The sequence below is a fragment of the Leptonychotes weddellii genome, chromosome 4, assembly GCF_054177405.1.
Source record: "Leptonychotes weddellii isolate Sample4059 chromosome 4, ASM5417740v2, whole genome shotgun sequence".
NCBI classification, from domain to species: domain Eukaryota; kingdom Metazoa; phylum Chordata; class Mammalia; order Carnivora; family Phocidae; genus Leptonychotes; species Leptonychotes weddellii.
The window spans coordinates 84,530,752-84,551,301 of NC_138372.1; the positions used below are offsets into that span (position 1 = coordinate 84,530,752).

At 52.3% G+C, this 20,550-nt stretch overlaps 1 long non-coding RNA gene across 1 annotated transcript; it reads right to left on the bottom strand.

Annotated features, from left to right (window-relative positions):
• Window positions 1–5,805: 5,805 nt before the first annotated feature.
• LOC145721123 (uncharacterized) lies at window positions 5,806–12,713 on the bottom strand. The gene is made up of 3 exons (XR_014144588.1): window positions 12,028–12,713; window positions 6,295–6,406; window positions 5,806–5,943 (listed from the first exon to the last, which is right to left on the bottom strand). It is a non-coding gene; the product is annotated as an uncharacterized LOC145721123 (long non-coding RNA).
• Between the last annotated feature and the right edge of the window lie 7,837 nt (window positions 12,714–20,550).

A 20,550-nucleotide genomic window follows, 5' to 3' on the forward strand; every position in this document is an offset into this window, starting at 1 on the left:
CCGATGGACACTTGGGTTGCTTCCATAGTTTGACTATTGTTGATAGTGTTGCTATAAACATCGGGGTGCATGTACTCCTTCAAATCTGTATTTTTGTATCCTTTGGGTAAATACCTAGTAGTGCAGTTGCTGGGTCGTAGGGGAGCTCTATTTTTAACTTTTCGAGGAACCTCCGTACTATTTTCCAGAGTGGCTGCACCAGTTTGCATTCCCACCAATGGTGCAAGAGTGTGCCCCTTTCTCTGCATTCTCACCAACACTTGTTGTTTCTTGTGTTGTTAACTGGAGCCATCCTGACGGGTGTGCGATGGTACCTCTTCGCAGTTTCGATTTGCATTTCCCTGATGCTGAGTGATGTTGAGTATTTTTTATGTGTCTGTTAGCCATCTGGAAGTCTTCTTTGGAAAAATGCCTATTCATGTCTTTTGCCCTTCTTAACTGGGTTAGTTTTGGGGGGGTTGAGTTTGGTAAGTTCTTGTAGATTTGGGATACCAACCCTTGATCAGATATGTCGTTTGCAAATACCTTGTCCCATTCCATAGGCTGCCTTTTAGTTTTGTTGACTGTTTCCTTTGACTCCACAGTTTTTGGCCTGAGCTCCTGGGAGGATGGAATTGCCATTAACTGAGATCATGCATGTTATTATAGCTCCTGACTACCCACTCCGGGGCGGGACCTGGGTCACCCACTTTGCACCCCGATCCCATTCCATCCTTACAACCCCAGGAGGTGGGAACTAGTCTCCTCAGCCCAGAGAGAGAAACAAACTGACTACAGTCACTCAGCACGCAGGTGGCAAAGCCTAGATGCCTCAGGCTGGTGTGACCCACGAGGCAGAAGTGCACATCCTGTCCCCACGACTCAGGACAGCAGTTCCTTCACCTCGCCTGACTTTGTCTGGCCTGGTACTTCACCCCCTCTCCCCCTTACACCGATCTGCCTCAAAGCTACAGAGCTCACCAGGCCTAATGTTTTCTATGTGCTGGGGACTTCTTTTGGATACACCTCAAGACTTATTTGGATATCCGGAATTAAGTAAGGGGTAGCCAGGACTAAGATGTTTGGGGACTTCCTCAGAGGCCTTGGGCAGACAGGTGGGCTGAGTCAGGGAGGGAACGGGTGGAGGAGAAGGCAGGGAGGCTCAGCAGCTGCTGCAATCCAAATCTGGAATTCCTACAAACACAGTCAGCTCTGAAACACCCCTCGCTGTCATCCCTGCGCCCACGCTGGAGGTGCTGCTTTCCCACCCTCAGGATTTCTTCTGCCCTCCCAGACCACTGTTTTCACAGTTTGTAGGCAAAACACGTGGGCTCGGAGATCGGATCCTGATCTCACTCAGATATGGGGGCAGCGTGCGTGCGTGTGTGTGTGTGTGTGTGTGTGTGTGTGTGTGGAGGGAGGGAGGGAGGGGCGATTGAGAGGGTGGAAATCCACAAGCCCTGCACCACTCACTTCAAGGGTCAGAACTCTGCTACCTCAGCCTTGTGATGCCCTGGACCTACTTTTTTTTTTTTTTTTTTTAAGATTATTCATTTATTTATTTGAGAGAGAGAGAGCACAAGCAGGGGGGGAGGGGCAAAGGGAGAGGGAGAAGCAGACTCCTGGCAGAGCAGGGAGCCAGACTCTGGACTCCATCCCAGGACCCTGGGATCATGACCTGATTAAACAGACATTTAATCGACTGAGCCACCCAGGCGCCCCCCTGTGCTCTTTTAAAGGGTGACTTCAAATAAGACACTGAGGTGCTTCTCCCACATATCACAGTGCAGGGCTCTGCCCGTCCAGGGCTGGGTCCAAGGCTGCCAAGAGCCAGCCTAGCAGCGAGCCCAGGCTAGGAGTTTCTGGATGGTTTCTGGGTTCCTTGCTGAAGTTGTGCTGAGGAGTCAGACATAAAAACCTGCTGCCTGCCTGAGTCACAAGGGAGGCTTTAAACATGTATAAACACTTAAATCTGTGGTAGGCACTTTCTCACACACACACACACACACACACACACACACACGCACGCTGCTTTCTCATAGGGATTATTCATCCCCAGCTGAGCGAAACTGAAGTTCAAAGAGGTCGAGAGGTTCAGAGGGGTCCCTGAGCCTGTCCCCTGCACAGCTGGGGTCCCTGATTGTACCCTCCGCTGCCCGACTTCAAGGCTCCCGAGGCCCAAGGTCTCTGACATGTCCAGCGCCCATTCCTCAGCCCCCACGACACCTCCTTCCTGACTGAGCCCACAAGTCTGCTGAGGAGCAGTTCTGGGTCAATCTGGCTTTCTTACCAGAGGCCACACCCTCTCTGGAGCCTCTCAGCCAGTCCTGGGATGGGGGCAAGCCTGCAGGGATGACCTAAGCCTTGGGAATGGGAAGGGGTGCGACACTGACACAGCTTTGGGATGTTTTTGACGTCCCTGTCCTTTGGGCCAGAGAGCAGACCAGGACTGGGCATGTGAGCAAGAAAGAGTCCCTCTCTCCTTAGGAGGTGGTCCTGGGACTGAATGGGGCAACCTCTATCCCCTCTGATACGCTTAGACCCATCCTCTCCCTATCTCACCCCAAAGCCTCTGCTCCAAAGCCAGGGACCTGTCTTCCAGGGCTCCCTCTCAGCAAGGGGGGAGCCTGGATATTTTTATTGGTCCTGCTGCTGAGCCTCCACCTCTTCCACTTCCTTTCCCCCTTTCTCTGAGTGTCTCCCCTCTGCCCAGGCCCCTGGACCCTACCCAGTTTCTCCGGTGGAGAAGAAAACACTCTCTTCTTTGGTTGTTGGGACTGGTGGGGTAGTCACCTGCTTGATGAGGCTCTGTATAGAAAGTGCTTACGCCAAAGGACAGAATTGCAAGAAAGGGGTTGTCTGAACTCGCAGAGGGACACTGACCTTGCCAAAGCTTCAGAGAGGTTTGATCTGGATTCAGGGCTTCAGGACCTCAGGAGGCCAATTCGGAGGCGCTCCGAGCCCTAGATTCCCAGCACTGATACATCATGGCCCTGAGACGGGGAGAGGGGTAGGGGGATGTTGAGCATGCTCAGAGTCAAGCATCTGGGATGTAACAGGACACGCACTTTGCCTGCTTACCATGCTGTTGGCTAGCCCAAATCCTGCCCTTCTAAACTGCCTCCCAAATTGCCACTGACCACTCCGTTGCTCAGATTCCATGTGCAGAGAGCTGCTACAAAGAGCCCGGGGCTGCATCCATGCAAGAGGCCCCGCTGGTGGCCAGAGACAGAGCCCGGGAAGGGCGGGGGTGGGGGGCGGGGGGGCACGGCACACAGACAGCCTCTGTTGGCCGAGGCGGCAGGAGGACACTAGCTAGTGCAAACACTGGTGTTTGCAAAGAAACAGCCTCAAGCTGAGGGGAGACAGCTCATCTTTGTTTGGACTGCTTGGGGCTGATGTGGCTCCTGCAGCCGCCCACCTCCTGCCCAGCTAGGGTTCCTCTGTCCTTCCCTACTGCAGCTGTGGGGCTGGAGTGGGGGACACAGCACTGAGGTGACGCTTGGGCCTGAGGCACCTGGTCTCCAGACTTGAGAATGTGGTTCTAGCCCCCAAGGCCTCTCAGGGGTGACCCTTTGCACCTCCTGATCACGGGAAGTTGACTTAGGATCACATGCCACATGCCCATCCCTGTTGGCCTGGACCTCTGCCTCCACCTCACTGGGTACTCAAAGACCTTCTCTCTGTCTAGCAGCTGGGCTGCAGCTCTGTGCCGTGCACTGTCAGAATCCTAGATCAGGGAGCCTTCGTCTATGGATGAAGAACCCGAATCCAGGGCTGCCTGGGCGGCTCAGTCCATTAAGTGCCTGGCCCTTGATTTCAGCTCAGGTCATGATCTCGGGTCCCGTGCTCAGCGTGGAGTCTGCTTGAGACTCTCTTTCCCTCTCCCTCTTCCCCTCCCCATCCCTCTCTGAAATGAATAAATAAATCTTTAAATAATAATAATAATAAAAAGAACCTGAAGCCAGAAAGGTTAGGTGACTTGTCCAAAGTCACACAGCTGGTGAGTAGCTGAACTGGTTGGCTCTCCCTGCTCTTGGAAGAATCCTCTTCCCATTTTTTTACATGGGTTCCTCCCAGACCCCAGCCCACCCAGCAGAGCCCAGGCTGGGCCAGGCCCAGCGCTCTCTGTACACATGTGGTGCTTATCAAGCAAGCGAGCATGCTTCGCAGGGTTTCACAATGCGTTCTGGTCACCCTGGTGGACTTGGGGCTGCAAGAGGACAGGACTCCTTGCTGTCCTCTTACCGCTACCGAGGTCATTGCCACACCCCCCAGAGCCAGGGCCCAGCAAATTCTGCTCGGTGAGAGAGGGGCCTGCAGGAAGGCCTGGAGAAGAAACAGGCTGAGGCCACAGCTCAGAGGCCCGGGCTGGGCAGGGAGGCAAGGCGGGAGACGTTTGTAGGAATGGGACTTGTAAAACTGGGAGGGGCCAAATTCATTCAGATGGGCCTTGGAGCAGCCAGTTGACAGAACCAGCTGACATACTCAGAACTGAAGGCCAGCGATGTGTCCCCAGAGAGGCCGGAGGGGACAGGCCAGCCAGAGCCAGCAGAGGCAGGGTCCCGCACATGGAGGCACTGGGCTGACAGAGGCTGCGATGAAGTTTTGTGGGCCCCCGGGGAGCAGGCAGCTGGGACTTTTCTAGGAGGCCTTCCTTCTAGGATTAATTAACCCCTGCTACTCTCCACTCAGCCAGCCGGTCGGCTCAGCAACTGGCATGTCTCCAGGCTTCCCGGGAGCCCCGTGCGGGGCTAGGAGCTGGCCTGGGGAGGGGGAGGCAGACAGCAGAAATAGAACCAGTGTCTGCTTTCCAGGGGCCTGTAAAATGGGAGGGGAGGGTAAGCAAGCGCGCACACAAATCAGATCGCAGTGAGAATGGTTAAATAGCAAAGCACTGGTGACCGAATACAATAGGAGGCCGTGGGGGAGGGTCCTAGCCACAGCGGAGACAGCAGGCATCTGGTCTTTTATTTCCATTCTTTCCTTCTACCACCCCTCCCCCCCCCGCCCCCTCCACCCCTCCCCTACACACACACACACACAGAGCGCCCCTACAAAACAGGGCCAGCAGAGAGGCTAGAGAATATCTTCCCATAAATCACGACTCTGTGAGGCCGGTGACATCTCAGCTCCATCCCTGAATTGACAGCTCTCGGGCCACTTGCACTGCTGGCCACCACCCCCAGGGTACCACTGACATCTTCAATTTCTCCACCAGCAGGCTGATGATCAGCGTGGGGGCGGCCCGCGCACATGGTTTGGGGCAATATGGTGCAGAGGCAGGAAAACCTGGAAAGCAACATGGCAATGTGCGTATGGTCTCATGTGCGAGAAGGAATAAGGACTAGACTTTTTCTCTAGTGAGATTTCCCCCAGCAGATGCTGCAGTTCCCGCTTCTGAACCTTCACACTTTCCCCAGAGCTGAAACTTCCCCACCTCCTCTCACCAGCCAGGTCCCGCCCCGATTTTGAAACTGACTTCTAGGGAAAGGCCTCCAGTCTGACTAAACCCAAGGGTCTGCAGCACCCCTTCTGAGTATTCAGCTCAGGCACACCCAACCGTCAGCTGCCCCCCCGCCCCAGGCCAGGATCGCTCTGGTCTCTCCTGTGTAGAAACATGTTTTCCACTCAGCAAACTCTCTGAGCTCTGTGCCTTGCTCCTCAGCAAGAGACCAAGTGGTACCAGTGAGCCTTGCCCCCCAGAAGCTCCCAGTCTCCTAAGGGAGAGAACACATAAACCCTCCAGAATGAACTTCCCCTGACAAGGCAGCCTGGGTTTAATGTCAAATGAGCAGAAGAGTCATTACCTTTTGGGGGGTTTTATTTATTTACTTATGTATTTATTGCTTACAGCAGCTCTATTCGTCCCCTCTAGAAACTAAAAACAAACCAAATGTCCCTCAACAGTCATTATCTTTAATCAGTGCAGATGAGAAAAAGGCTTCTTGAAGAATCTGGGTCCTTAAAAAAAAAAAAAAATTTATTTATTTATTTATTTATTTCAGAGAGAGTGAGTGAGAGAGAGAGAGCACAAGCAGGGGGAGGGGCTGAGGGAGAAGGAGAAGCAGACTCCCTGCTGAGCAGGGAGCCCAACCCAGGGCTTGATCCTAGGACCCCAGGATCATGACCTGAGCCAAAGGCAGACACTTAATCAACTGAGCCACCCAGGCGCCCCTGAAGAATCTTGGTCTTAAAAGCATTTGGACAGGGAGAGAAGTGGGGGGCTCCCAGGAAGGAGGAATTGCTTGAGTCAAGGATGGGAGGCTGAAAGAGCAGAGATCAGTTTTGGCAAATACACGGCATACGTGACACCTCTCTTCCATCCCTTGTCCACGGAAGACATTGTGAATTGATGGCCATACTATTTCCCACAGCCTCTGAATGCATAGTCATTCTCAATGTTGCCATCGCTGATTGGTTAAAGCTGGAAAGCAGAGGTAAGTCTATTGGCCCTTTCTGGTCCAGAGTGTTCAGAGGCCTAAGAAAATGGGTTAGGCTGGAGCAGAAGCCATCCGGAGTTGGCCACACAGGAGCCCGGGCAGCTCATTCCTTACTCCAGCACACCTTTTGTCCTACCTGTCCAAAAACCCATTCTTCGTGTGTTGGAGGCCCATGGTGGGGCAGTGTTGGGGAGGGGACATGCCCAGGTTCAGTGGGGCCTCTGGGGCAGAGAAATTAGTGGACTCTCTCTCACTGCTCTCCTCCCAAAGGAAGGTACTTTGTCCCCCCCAGAGACTGCCCTGAAGGAGTGAAGCATCAGTGAAGGATTTCCCACTCAGATCCCAGGCCACAGGGAACCACTGGAAGTTTCTTGGCAGTGTCATGATAAAAGTGTTAATTATAAGATATTAGTATGAAAGAGTAATCTGCCCTGTGTTCTTCTAAGAGAGAATGCCTCCCATTGGGATACTCCTGAATGAGCCTGAGGTTCTGTAGAATGGGGGTCCCTCAGACCTGAGGGCTCCAAGGGCTAGAGTACCCCCTGAAGCAAAGGGCAGAAGGCTGGGAAGCATATCTGAGTTGGGGTGGAGAGGAGAAGGAGGCCTTACCCTCAGGAACAAAGCCATGAGGTCAAGGCCCATGGAGGCTCCCGGGAGGGATCAGGAGGAGACACCAGGAACCACACACAGCTGAAAGAGCTTTGGTCGGTTGCCAAACTTCCTAACTCCCAACCCCGGGTTGGATTGATTGGTTGCTTGTTTTGCTGCTTGTTTCCCTGAAGTAGATGTAAGTAGAGGAGGATGTTGTAGGCTTGTCTTGGGGGATAGAACAAAGTGGAAACCTGGGGGGACTGTGGCCCTCTCTGCAGGCAGGTTCTGGGACTCTGAGAAGGGGAGGTGAAAGGCAAACTCCAGGCCAAAGAGTGGGTGCTGGCAAGGAGAAACAGAGAAGGATGCAGCCTACAGGAGCCTGATCAAGAAAAGGGGGCCGTCCAGGAAGTCCCCTGGCCTGAGCAGGGGCAAAGCTGAGCAGCAGCTCTAGAAGCTCTCCTAGACCATTAGCCTCTGAAAGGTGGCGGCCATCCCACCACCTTCCTCAGCAGTCACAGGCTCTGGAGACCAGACACAGAAGCCGTGAGCTTGCTTGCCTGGGGTTGACTTTCTCCCTCTTCCTGGCTACTCCCCAAATCCTAAATGGTTCTCTCACTTATAGAAAGGGACACGGAGGGGAAAGCATTCCGAGTGAAGGTAGAAGGGGCTGGAACCAGAGAGAGAAGCAAATTTTTTCTCTTCAAAGGTCACCACCGACGTCCCATTTTCCAACCCCAGCTTCCACTTCTCGGAGCTCACCCTCTCTAGGGCAGTTGGCTGTTGCTCAATCTTTGCTTCTTTAAATCTTATCTCCTGGGCTCCCAGCCCGTCCACCTTCATGATTCTCTTTCTACAGCTCTAGTTCCTCTTTTTCTATTTCTTCTATAGTTTACTCTTCTTCCTTGAATCCCTTAAGCCAGGCGTCTCCCAAATTCTGTCATCGATCTCATCTCCTTGGACACCCCCATGGTCTCCCTGGGGCATTCTCACCACTCATGCAGCTTCGATGGTCATTTGCTCATTGGTGACTCTACAGCCTTGATTGCTCCTTCAATTCCAGGCCCTCAATTGCAAAAGCCTGCTGGACAGGTGTAATTGGAAGCCCTCTCCAATCCCCAAGCTCAACACATCCACTGTTGAGGGGCTTCCATGACACTTGGGTCACCATGCTGGAGGTCACACTTCAGGAGCCGGGTCTGGAGATAAGGCTGCCCTCATGGCTGGGTCTTGGCCTCAGTTTACCAGCATCAGGCCTGCCATCATTCTGCAGGAGGCTACCTGCTCTTCCTCGTCTCTGGCCACCCTGCCTTCTGCTTTCCCCTATTGACATGCAGGATTGAGACAACTCTGGCTGGGTCTGGGTTACTGAAGTTGGACCTGGAGGACTGAGATGTCCCACTGGGAAATGTAGTGGTGGGTAAACTCTAAGTCCACCTGGAAACATTTCAGTCCTGGGGAGTGCTCTGTGCTGAGAACTCATAGGAAGATAAGAGGAGACCTCCCAGGCTGAATGGGGAGACAGATTGCTCTCTCGTTCACCCCTGAAATATTAACTGAGCTCCTTCTCTGGGCTAGGGACCGTGTTAGGGAGTAGAAGACAGACAGGATCCTGCTCTCAGGGAACTCACAGTCTAATGAAGGACCGGGCATGAACAGCTGAGGAGAGAGTGCGAAGTGTTCCAAAAGAGAAACACAAGATTGAGTACAGGGAGTGAAGGACAGGGCCTGAGACTTAAGGGATTATTAACGGGTAAGAGGAAAAGAGAGAGAAAAGATTGTTCCAGGCAGAGGTAACAGCATGTGGGAAGGCCCGAGTCAAGAGTGGGCTCAAGACTGCTGAAAGAACCTCAGAGTGGCTGTAGATGGTAGAGTAAGTGACCCATAAAGAGGAGGGAGAGGTGGGCAAAGGCCGAGACATGCAGGGCCTGAGAGGCGGTGGTGGTAAGGATTTCAAACTTTAGAAGTTAAACCAGTGAGAACCATGATAAAAATGTGCATTTCAATAAGATATTTTGGATTGCTATGTGGCAATCACATATTAGGGACCAGAGAGGACATTGTGGTGGGTAGAAGATGATGGTGGCCTCTTCAGGGTGATGGCTGTCACTGGAGAGGAGTGGTCAGATTTTAGGGACATTTAGGAGGATTCAGCATCTAAAGAAGAGCAATGGAGCCAGGGACAACTTTGCTTTTTTTCACTTATATGATGCAGTGTATGGTCGAGTTTGTCCCATGGGAAGTTCAATTGTGGATATGTGGAGTGGAGGTTAATGTGGGGCCTCAATAAAGATGTCAAGTCATGCAAGCTTGCCAGATAAAATAAGGAATAAATCTGAATTTCAGAAAAAAAACAAATTTTTAGGATAAATCTTTCCTAAATATTACAAGGGGCATACTCATGCTAAAACATTTTTTCATTGTTTAGTTGAAATTCAAATTTAACTGGGCATCCTATGTTTTTATTTGCTAAACCTGATAACCCTACAGGCCATTGTATGCATGGATCTGAGGCTCAGGAGAGAGGTCTAGACAGAGATATATGCTTGACAATTGCCTGCATAGACAAGCACTTGAAGCACTGGCAATGTAGAGGTGCTTAGGGTCAATATGTAGAGGAGACAAGGCCTAGGACAGGGTCTGATGAACTCCAACATTGAGGGTTTGGGTAGTGGGGAAAAAAGAAGGGAAAAAAGGAGAATGTTACAGAGCTAAGAGTGGTAGAAATGACTCAGAACAGAAAAATCAAGTGCACCAGGGCTAAAAGCTTAATTTTGATATTGGAGACCTGACCTTGTTTAAATGTTGATGGGAAGACATGAGCAGAAAGGGAGAAGCTGAAGATGAGGGAGAAGAGGAGAAGAGGCAGGATCCCTGAGATGGCAGAAAGGAAGAGCTGAGATCCAGAAAATAAGAGGCAAGATTAAACAGAAGGATGTACACCTTCCATTACACCAGGAGGCACGTGGAACGTACAGGCGGGTTGCTAGAACGGATGGCCCGATGTCGAAAGATTTCCTGCCTCGAGGTTCCTATTTTGTCTTTGAAGGAAGAGGTGATATCATCCACTGAGAATGAAGATGGAGGTAAACATGTAGAAGGGTTGAAGGGGGATAAGGTTTTAAAAGGTGGTTGTATAAGGAGTTGAATAGGTGTTGACCAGGGAAAACACAGCAGGCAGTGCTGAGGACCTGGTTGGGCTTGGTGACCACCAGTGATGTGGATCCAGTCAGCTTGTAGGTGTGGTCTTCCTCAGCAGAAATCACCCCCGACATAGGTACAGTTCAGAGGAAAAACAGAGCTCATTGACCTACAGTTGGGTTTTTACCAGGTGGTGCAACCAAGGGGAATTTACATACAAGGAAAGGATGAATGAAATTCTGAGTCACACAATCTAAGCCATGAGAGATGAGGGTGAAGAAAGAGGAAGGACAGGGAGGAAGGGGGGGCCGTGGACAGATGCTTCGGATGGACACAGAAGACAGGTGCAGGCTAATGATTGAGTGAATACGAGGAGAGGATAGAAGGATGTCAGAGTTAGTAATTTCAGAGGTGGGGGAGTTCTGGGTAGTGACTAAGTCTGGGGAGTAGTTATGGAAGTGGGTGGCCATGACACAGTGGGATAGAAGGTTGTCAGATAGAGAAGCCAAGCTACTAAGAGGCTAGGGTATGGGCTGGGTCACATCATGGAAGCTGACATCATCCACAGTGACAGCACACATCTTGCTTCTTGGGTCCTCCACAAATCTTGCTTCTTGGCAACGCATCCCTGTTTGTCAGACCACGTGGGTTGCTATGGTGGTGGGTGGGAAGAGGGGATGTGGCGGCGGCTAAAACTAGGAGGGGACTGGGAGATTTTGTGTGAGCTTTGAACAAAATGGATTCCTCCGTGTCCTCCTAGGCTGAAGGCATCCAGCCTGTTGGCAATAGGGCAGCAGGACTAAGAGAATCTTCTAAGAGTCCTTCTCTTCTCAATGTTACTTAAGGAGCCCAAGGGGCCAGTACTGGTAACAACCCAGACTAGCATGCCTCATCTTCCTCCCCCAACCCCAAGAGCCTATGCCTTCTCTGTGTTCTTTTGGACACTCTGGCTAGAAAATTCAGTCTGACTTTCTATATCGAATTGGTCACTCATTCTGCCTCTTCTATTGCCAGTACCCCGTTCTGATTCATATCATTGTCATCCATCTCCCAACATTACATTGGCTTCCCAAGTGATTTCTCTGCACATCCCCCATCCCGACTTTCCCCAGCTTCTCCCCCTCTTCAAGAGGCCAAGGCCAAAGAGAAGACACTCCTAGCAATGCTTTCACCACATAGACCCTTCACAGTCATCAGTATAATCTTCCCAAAACACTGCTTAGTCTCCATGACTCCTGTTCTTAATATTTCCCAGAGGATCTCTGTGTCCACAGACCAAAGATCAAACTCCTTACCATGGTCTTCATGATTCCTCTTGACCTTGCCCCATGACCTTGCCTCCACATCTTCTTTTTTTTTTTTTTTTAAAGATTTTATTTATTTATTTGACAGAGAGAGACACAGTGAGAGCAGGATCACAAGCAGGGGGAGAGAGAGAGGGAGAAACAGGCTTCCCGCGGAGCAGGGAGCCCGATGTGGGGCTCTATCCCAGGACTCTGGGATCATGACCTGAGCCGAAGGCAGACGCCCAACGACTGAGCCACCCAGGCGCCCCGTCCTCCACATCTTCTGCTCCTCCCTCCATGCACCGTGTACCAGTCCCTCTAGGCTAGTTTACATTTGCTGTAATAGGCCATATTTCTTCCTGACTCTGGGGCTTTGTACCTGCTGTCGCCTCAGCTGGTATCTCCTTCTTCCCGTTCATTCTCCTCCTCCATCCTGTAGGGCTTAGCTGATCACACCTTATCTGATCCTCACATTCAGAATTAACTCCCTCCTCTACGACAATGGCAGGAAATTGCCAAGATCTCTATTTAGCATGTATTTTCAGTCTTGTGATACAATCAGCTGTTTAGAAGTCCTTTGTGTAACTTACCTTGCAAATATGTTTCGTTGTGTGAGACTCTGAGGATACGAAGAGAGAACACCAGCCCCTGCGTTCAAGGTGCTCATGTCCTGGTGGGGGTGCTGGCTAGCTGAAAGGCAATGACAGAGCCTTGGGGCGCATGCTGAGATGGGCAAGAGACCATCATATGTAGTGGAGTTACCGCGTACACCTGTCTCCCCAGGCAGAACCTACGTTGCTTGAGTTCAGAAAGATGTTTTATTCATCTGTGTCCCCACACCCCCGCCCAGAGCCTGGTGTGTCATAAAAGCCCCCTAGGTGATCTGTTCTGTTAGTATGAACCTCAGGCTCTCTGAAGGCTGTGTCTTCTTCATTCTTTCATTCCTCTTCCCTCCAATGCCTTGCATGAGGTCTGGCAGGGTCAACATTTGCTGTAATGAATTGAGAGAAAGACTTGCTCAGAAGCAGCAAGTGCTCTGGGGACCTGTGAGTAAACAGTTGGCCTGGGAGGTGTCTCAGACCAGATGAGTGCTCACAATTCACGTGACTGCTGTCTAGACCCAGGCACCAGTGGGTCACAGCTTGTCCCGGGGGCCCCTGAGCCTGGCTGACTGACGCCACCCCCCAGCCCACCCTATAGCCACTCTCTCCTGCATGTGGCCCCGGACACAGGGAAGGGAAGCTTCCAGCAAGCAGAGGCAGGGTCAGGAACTACGGGGAGCCGGCCAGAGTGACTCACTGGAAAAATGGACTGGAGCACTGAGATGCACCAGCAGAAGCCTCCTCCCCCAGCTGGGATTGGGCCCCATCTTGGTTTTAGAGGTGCGCCTTTGCCATTGAGTCACCTTAAGGAGAGGACAGCCGGATGGAGGGGACCCATTCCTTAAGTGTGGGGAGATGTGAGGGGAAAGGGTTGCTCCTCGAGCAGGTACAGAGGTCCCCAGGAGACTCTGTCCTTTCCTTTCAACCCACCCTCTCCAAATTTATCTGCAGGGAGCCAGGAGAAGTTGTTATGCAGAGCGTGAAGAAGTTCTAATAAAAGCTGGAAGGTGTCCCACATTCCGGGGCTGAGGAAATTCCCCCCAGGGTTCTATGGTTCCTACCAGGAAGTGGGGAATTCCCAGCAGCTCTGAGGGGAGGGGTGGAGGGAAGAAAGTGCTCCCAGGTCAGCACTTCAGTAGCAGGAGCATCCCTTCCTGAGGCAAATCCCTGTTTATCCCCTGGAGGTAGACTTGGGCTTCGGGGATCCAAGGTGTCCCTCAGGGCTTGGGACGCAGCCCGGTTCCATGGTTCCCATGGTTCCCATACCCCAACCCCTCCCAGGCATTCCCTGCCCTTCCTGGCTCCTCCTGGGTTCCTTCTCCTCCCCTCCCAGCACTTCTCCCTGGCCCTTCTTTATTCCCCTCACAGTCTTCCTCTCATCGCCCCACCTAAACCAGGAGAAAGCAAGGGAGGCTAGGCTAGTTCTCTCCATAGAAGGTCCACAGGGCCCTGTGAGAAGAGCTGAGGGTCTGGTCTGTGCTCACCTGCTGCGCTCACCTCCCTGGGCTCTGGCTCCATCTGGGAAAGCCACTCAACTGCTCTGAGCCTGGGCTTGTTTCTCTGTACAAGGAGAATATGACCTCTGCAAAGCTGCGCTGAAGAGCCCCTGCATATAAGGACTCTTTGCAAATTTGCTTTAGATATTCAGTTAGTCATTTATTCAGACATCCACCCCACACAGTATTTATCTATGCCTACTATGTGCTAGGCACTCTTCTATGTGCTAAGGATGTAGCAGTGAGGTGCGCTTCGGTGGCTCAGTTGGTTAAGTGTCTGGCTTCAGCTCAGATCATGATCCCAGGGTCCTGCTCCTTGCTCAGTAGGGAGCCTGCCTCTCCTTCTCTCTTTGCCACTCCTCCTGCTTGTGCTCTTTCACTCTTTCTCTCAAATAAATAAGTACAATCTTAAAAAAAAAAAAAAGGTGTAGCAGTGAAGAAAACAGACAAAAATCCGTGTCCTCCTGGACCTTACACTTCAGTAGGGAAGGTGAGTAAGAAACTGACAAATAACTACACATTTAATGTATAGTAGATACAATGTTCGGCCATGCAGACAAATAAAGCAGGATAAGGCAGCAGAAGATGGGATAGCTCCCTCTTAGGATGCTCAAGAAAAGCCTCTCGGAGGAAGTGACATTTGGACAGACACCTGACTGCAAGGCGGGAGAGGGCCAGGTGACAATCTGGGGAGAGCATTCCAGGCAGGGGGAACAGCAGTGCCAATGCCCGGAGGCAGGGAGGGTCTTGGCCCAAGGACCAGCGTGGAGCCCGTGTGGCTGGAGTGGAGTGAGCAGGGCCAGCGTTGGGGGGGGATGAGGTCAGAGGAGAAGGCAGGACCAGGGCCCAGAGGGCCTTGTTTATCACATTAGGGAGTTTGGGTTTTGTTCTAAGTAATGTTTTTGAGCAGGGGAGTGACATGATCTGATTTACACTTTTGAGATTACTCTGCATGGGGAGTTCACTGCCAAAGTGGGGCCAGGAGAGCCGGCCGGAGGCTATGATCATCATTCATCACCACTGACGCCCCCGTACCTCCGTCCCCACCCCCAGGTTCCATTGGGGAGCTGGAACAGTGTCTAGCAGCTCTTCTTCTCTTCCAGCCTCCCAGCTCATTCCTCACTGTGTCCGGGGTCCAGCCCCCGCACTCCACTAGCCTGCTCCCAGGGGCTTTGCCAGCCTAGAGCTCTCTGGGTCCCCTCCTCCTGCTGGGACTCTGCACTCCCTGGGCATCTTGGCCCTGCACACACTACCTGGGGCTCCTCTCCCCTGCCTGAGGTGTCAGCCTCTGCCCCAGCCCTTCTCCCACTCCGTGTCCACTCCACACCCTTCGGCCACTGCTGCTGGCACAGCGGTCCCCTCCCCGCTGAGCTATTCTGTCACCTGTGTTTACCAGCTGCCTGCACTGAACACCCCTCAGGTGCCTTCGAGGTGAAGCAGACGGACCAAACCCATGCCCTCAAAGAAGTTAAGTTCCAGGTGTAGAGACAGAAAAACACATAAACGAGTCACAACAGAAGGTTGGAGAGTGATCCATGCTGTGGTGAAAACTGAAGCAGAATAAGCAGAGAGCAAGTGATGGGGTAAGGGGCTACTCCAGAGGGATCCGACTTATCTGTATGCACAAGCCATGTGAATGTGGAAGGAAAGAGTGTTTGGGGCTGAGGAAAAAGCAAGTGCAAAGGCCCTGAGGTGAGAAATGAGCTTGTAAAGAAGGCCGATGTGGCTGGCACAGGGAGAGGGGTGGTGGATGAGGCTGCTTCATGTATAACTCCAGACTCCTCCTAGCCTCAGACTCCAGGGTCCTGTGACCTTCTGGACTTCTCCAGCTAAAGGTTCCTTCCTCAGGCATCACTACAAAATCAATGGGTCCAAAACGGAACCTGTTTTCCTCCTCCTGAAGCCTGTCCCTCCTCCTGTCCTCTAAACTAACCCCCAGGCCAGTGAACTGGGATTAGTTAGGACTCCTCTTTCTCCCTCACCCCACACACCCAGCCAATCATGTGCCTCACTAAAACCCCTTTTAAAATATTTCTTGTATCTGTCCCCTCTCTCTCTGGGTCAGGCTCTCACCCCTGCTATGAGGACTTTGCAAGGGTCTCCTAATTGGCTGACCTCTGAGAACTCTCTGATCAGGAAGATGGGACATACTTAGAGGACAACTAATCCTACAAGGCAGCATGTACGATGTCAAGGGAGGACTAGGGCTGGGTACAGTAAGCTGGAGGGCGAGGGCAGGCTTCATGGAAGAGGGGCATCTCATCGTCTCCCAGTTCAATGACCATATACACCCAGGGCCTCCAAGTCAATCCCTCCACACGGACCTCTCTCTGTCCAGAGATCTAGCTTTGTCCACCCCCGGCGTGGGGGTGGGGGGGCACCTGCTTGCCCTTGACTGCCCTTCGGAGAGCCCAACCTGAACACATTCAAGATTGCGCTCATCAACCTCTTACCCACAGACTGCTCCTCGCAGCCAAATTCCCCACTGCTTCATCAGAAACCTGGCAGCCATGCTGACTGCTCTCCCCGCCACCCCCAGCTAGGCAATCATCAAGTCCTGTTAGCTGGGAGGAGCTCTGGACACTCCCTCTGTGCCTCAGCTCCCTTCCCTCCTCCAATGTGCAGCCTTCGCTGTAGTCATTCTGGACCCTCTAAGGTGCAAGTCTGCTCAGTGTGAGCCTCTGCTATAATAATAATAGCCCTTGCATCGGCTTCTCATGGCTCTGAGGATGAAGTCCAAACGGTACAGAGCCACTGGGAAGCTCTCAGCCTCTTCTCCCACCATGCCCCTTGCACCCTAGACTCCAGACTTTATGACCAACATTCAGTTCCTAGAATGTACCACCGCTTGCCTCGGGCCTTCCTACTTTCCTCTTCTGCTGGTCCCAACATCCTTGCTGCCCCCTTCTTTCCCTGGTTCCCTTGCCTACCTGACTCCTCCTTACTCCTTAAGAAACCAGCAGTGTCACCTCCTCCAGCAAGTCCTCCGTGATCTTCTCGAGGTGGGGCCAGGTGCTCCTCCCGGGTGTTTCCCTAGCACCCTGAGCCCCCCTTGCTACATTGCAAATGCCTGTGTATGTCTCTGTACCCTCCACAAACCTGAATGCTTACCTTGTCTAGCTTGTTGGTGGTAGAAACCTCAGCCCTTGGCCCAGGGCTTGACACATAAAGGCATCCAACGAATATTTTTTGAAAGGATGGATGATGTGAGAGTGCAAATGGGGTTTAAAGTATGGGCACATTTGGAAAGGAGAAGACAGTGGAGCCCCCAAGGGGCATGCCAAAAGCAAAAGAGTGGAGGTGGCTGTGGGTGCTCTCACATTCAGGAGTGAAGGAGGCCACCCTGATTGGAGCCAAGGGCATGAGGGAAATGAAGGGCAATGAGGTCAAAAAGGGAGGTTGGGGCCAACCCAAGGTATTTGGACTTTATTCTAGAGGAAGGGAAGAGCCTCCAAAGATTGTAAGCGAGCTTGACATGGCCAAAGCCATGTTTAAGGACACCAGATGGACTAGAGAGCACCCCCATTTTGGGGGGCCCCAGCGGGGTGTTGTGAGCCCTTCTCTCCCATGGAAGGCCGTCATCTAGCCACAGGCCCCTGGCAGTCTTGGGCTGCGGAAGGAAAGCTCACACACTGATACTTCCTTTCCATTGGCAGAGGCTGATTGCCCTTCCCGGTGACTCACCCCAGAGGGGTCAGCTCTGGGCAGAAAGTCATTGTTGACAGGAAGAGGGGTCAGACTTTCCCTTCCCCAGCTGGCCTCCTGGGCACCAAGACAGCAACACAGGACAACACGGAGTGGGGAGGGAAGCCCCCGAATGGGCTGGGAGTACACCCACCCACCCCAACCCGTGCTGCCCTTCTACCCGCTTGGGACCCACCGTGCCACATGACAGCCAGCCTGACAACACCAGTTGTGGGTGAGTCAGGCAGTTCTAGAAACCGTCTTCCAGCCAGCTGGGGAGGTAGTGAAGGCCATGAAAGAGAGAGGAGGCACCCTTCTGGCCCTCCCAGGCCTGTCGGGGTGAGGGGGGCACACTGGCCAGGGCTTGTTCTGAGGCACGCCCTCTGAGGGAGATGCTAGAACCGAGGGCATCAGAGTCGGGGACAATGTCTGGTGAGGCTTCTTAAGGAAGTGAGCACTGAAGGAGGGGACAGAAGGCTCCAGGCCCCCAGAAGGGTGTAACCTGGAACTGGGACCAGGTCAGGAAACCCATCCCTCTGACATAGAGGAGGGCAAGAGCCAGCCTACTATAGTTGTCACTGGGGCAGGCTGGCTCCAACTCCAAAAGTTGTTGGAGTTTAGAATGTGTTGTCTCCAGAAGAGTGATGTCACATCGCCTTGTTCCTGGGCTCGGCCATGCCGTGGAATTCTGTGTGAGCCATAACATTTAGTAAGAGAAGGCCACGGTGTCCCCAGTGAACGATGCTATGTGGTGCCCTTAAAGTTTTATTAAGAGGGTAGATCTCATGGTAAGTGTTCTTGCCACAAAAATAAAACAAAGCAAAACAAAACACAAAGGTACGCAAAGAAACTTTTGGAAGTGGTGGGTATGTCCTCTACCCTAATTGTGGTGATGGTTTCACACGCATACCCATACATCCAAACTCATCACCTTGTATGCATTAAATATGTACTGTTCTTTTCTATATCAATTATACCTCAATAAAGAGGTTTTTAAAAAGAGAGAGAGAGAGAAGCTGCAAATTTGAGTGTGAAGGAAAGGAAGACAGGGGACGTGGAACAGAGTCCAGGATCCATAGGTACACAGACATTTTCTCAACCAACAAAACGTTAGGGAACCGTGCACTGGAGGGCAGGACTCCCAAGTTTTCTTCCAGTTCCAAGGTCTGCCTCTGGGAGTGGTTCCAGGGAAGCTCTCCCCATTCCCTGTGCCTGGAGGCCCAGCTTCCCATGCACAGAAGGAAGGGGAATCCGACCCTCCCTCCAGCTCACCTGCCAGATGGCAGGAAGGGAGCACCTCTGGCTGCAGGGAGTCGGGAGCTGGCTGCGGCAGGCCTGGGACCCCAGGGGCAGATGTGAAGAGCAGAAGTGGGTGCTGGGCCTGGGCACCGGAGGGCTCTGAGTCAGGCGGCAGGAGGAGAGAAGGGGAGAGAGGAGCTGGGCAGATGGGTGGGATGCTGAGCAAAGGGATATATCCTAGGGAGAGGGGCTGAGGACCAAGAGGGTGAGGAGACACGTGCCTCCTATAGCCATTGCAGCAGCGGAGCTGTAGATCAGAAGGCACCCAGAGTTTCCTTTCTGTCCTGCTCTTCCTCCTCCTCTCCCTCCTCCTGGTCCTCTTAGTCCCGCAGACCCTGCTGCCGGCTCAGAACTGGGCTACGGGGCAGAAGCGGGAGCCAGACCTATTGTGTCCGCAGCCTGGGATTCTCTTCTCCCAGTGGCCACGCAGCGGGCTCCTTGTCATAGGGGTCTCGGCTTAAATGTCACACGCTCGGGGCGCCTGGGTGGCTCAGTCGTTAAGCGTCTGCCTTCGGCTCAGGTCATGATCCCAGGGTCCTGGGATCGAGCCCCGCATCGGGCTCTCCGCTCAGCGGAAAGCCTGCTTGTCCCTCTCCCACTCCCCTTGCTTGTGTTCCCTCTCTCACTGTGTCTCTCCCTGTCAAATAAATAAATAAATTCTTTAAAAAAAAAATGTCACACGCTCTGGGAGGCCACCCTCAGTGCACCTCTCACGGAGGTCACCCTGACATCACTCTCCCTGCCCCTACTCCATTCTCACCATAGCCCTGACCACCACCTGCTGTTCTCCCTGATTCGTTTCCTCATTTCTTCCGTGCCCCCCCACCAAGTCCCTAATGTGACTCCACCAGCTCAGGGACCTGGTCTGTGTTGCTCAGGGCTGTATCCCCAGCACCTAGACCAGTGCCCGGCACAGAGTAGGTACTCAAAGATTTAATTCATTCATGAACAAATAATAATTGCTAACATGGGGCATCTGGGTGACTCAGTCACTTAAGCATCTGACTCATGAATTCCACTCAGGTCATGATCTCAGGGTCCTGAGATCAAGCCCCGTGCGGGGCCCCACTGAGCATGGAGCCTACTTAGGATTCTCTCTCTCCCTCTGCCCCTCCCCCTGCTCACACACACACACACACACACACACTCTCTCTCTCTCTCTCTCAAATAAAAAAATCTTTTAAAAAATTGCTACACTTACTGAGTGTTTACTATATGACGAACACTTTCTTCATGCATTAACTCGGGGTCAGCAAACTACAGGCTTCAGGGCAAAGTTGGCTCTCTGCCTACTTTTATAAATAAAGTTTCATTGCCCCCCTTGACCAATCATGCATGTGTTGTCTAAGGCTGACCTTGAGATACAGTGGCAGAGTTGAATAGTTGTGACCCAAACACTATGGCCAGCAAACCAGAAATATTTCCTAGCTGGCCCTTTCCAGAAAGCGCCTGCTGGCCCCCTTGTTAACTCATTCAATCCTCATCAGTACTACTGAGGTCAGGATTATTATTATTGCCGTTTTACAAATAGGGCAACTGAGGCACAGAGAGCTTGTCCCAGCTGACACAGTGAGTATAGGAGTTGGATTTGAATCCAGACAGTCTTGCTCTGAGGCACATATTCTTAAGTAATGGCCACGTGCCATTACCCTTCTAGAAAGAGATGAGAAGAGAAGGAAGATCAGAATAGTCTTGGGCATCATGGGGGTCAGCAAATAAGAAAGGAAAGGAAAATGGAAAGTACGGAAAGCTAGGGCAGCTGGGAGGCCAGCAGAGCCCTTAGGACACTGGGCCATTTCTTTTAAGGTCTGGCCTGACTCTGAGACCCAGAGCTCTCAAATTCTGTTCCCTGGACCAGGAATCCCACCCCTAAACATAAAGACCCATCCGAAGGCTGAGTGTAGAATGTTCTCCACTTAGGACTTGAGATTCTGACATTCTTCTTAAACCTTAAACCTGTGGCTGCTGCTACTGCTTGTCTCCAGAAGAACCAAAGATCTCATGGTCTCTGGTTTAACACAGTTAAGGATGA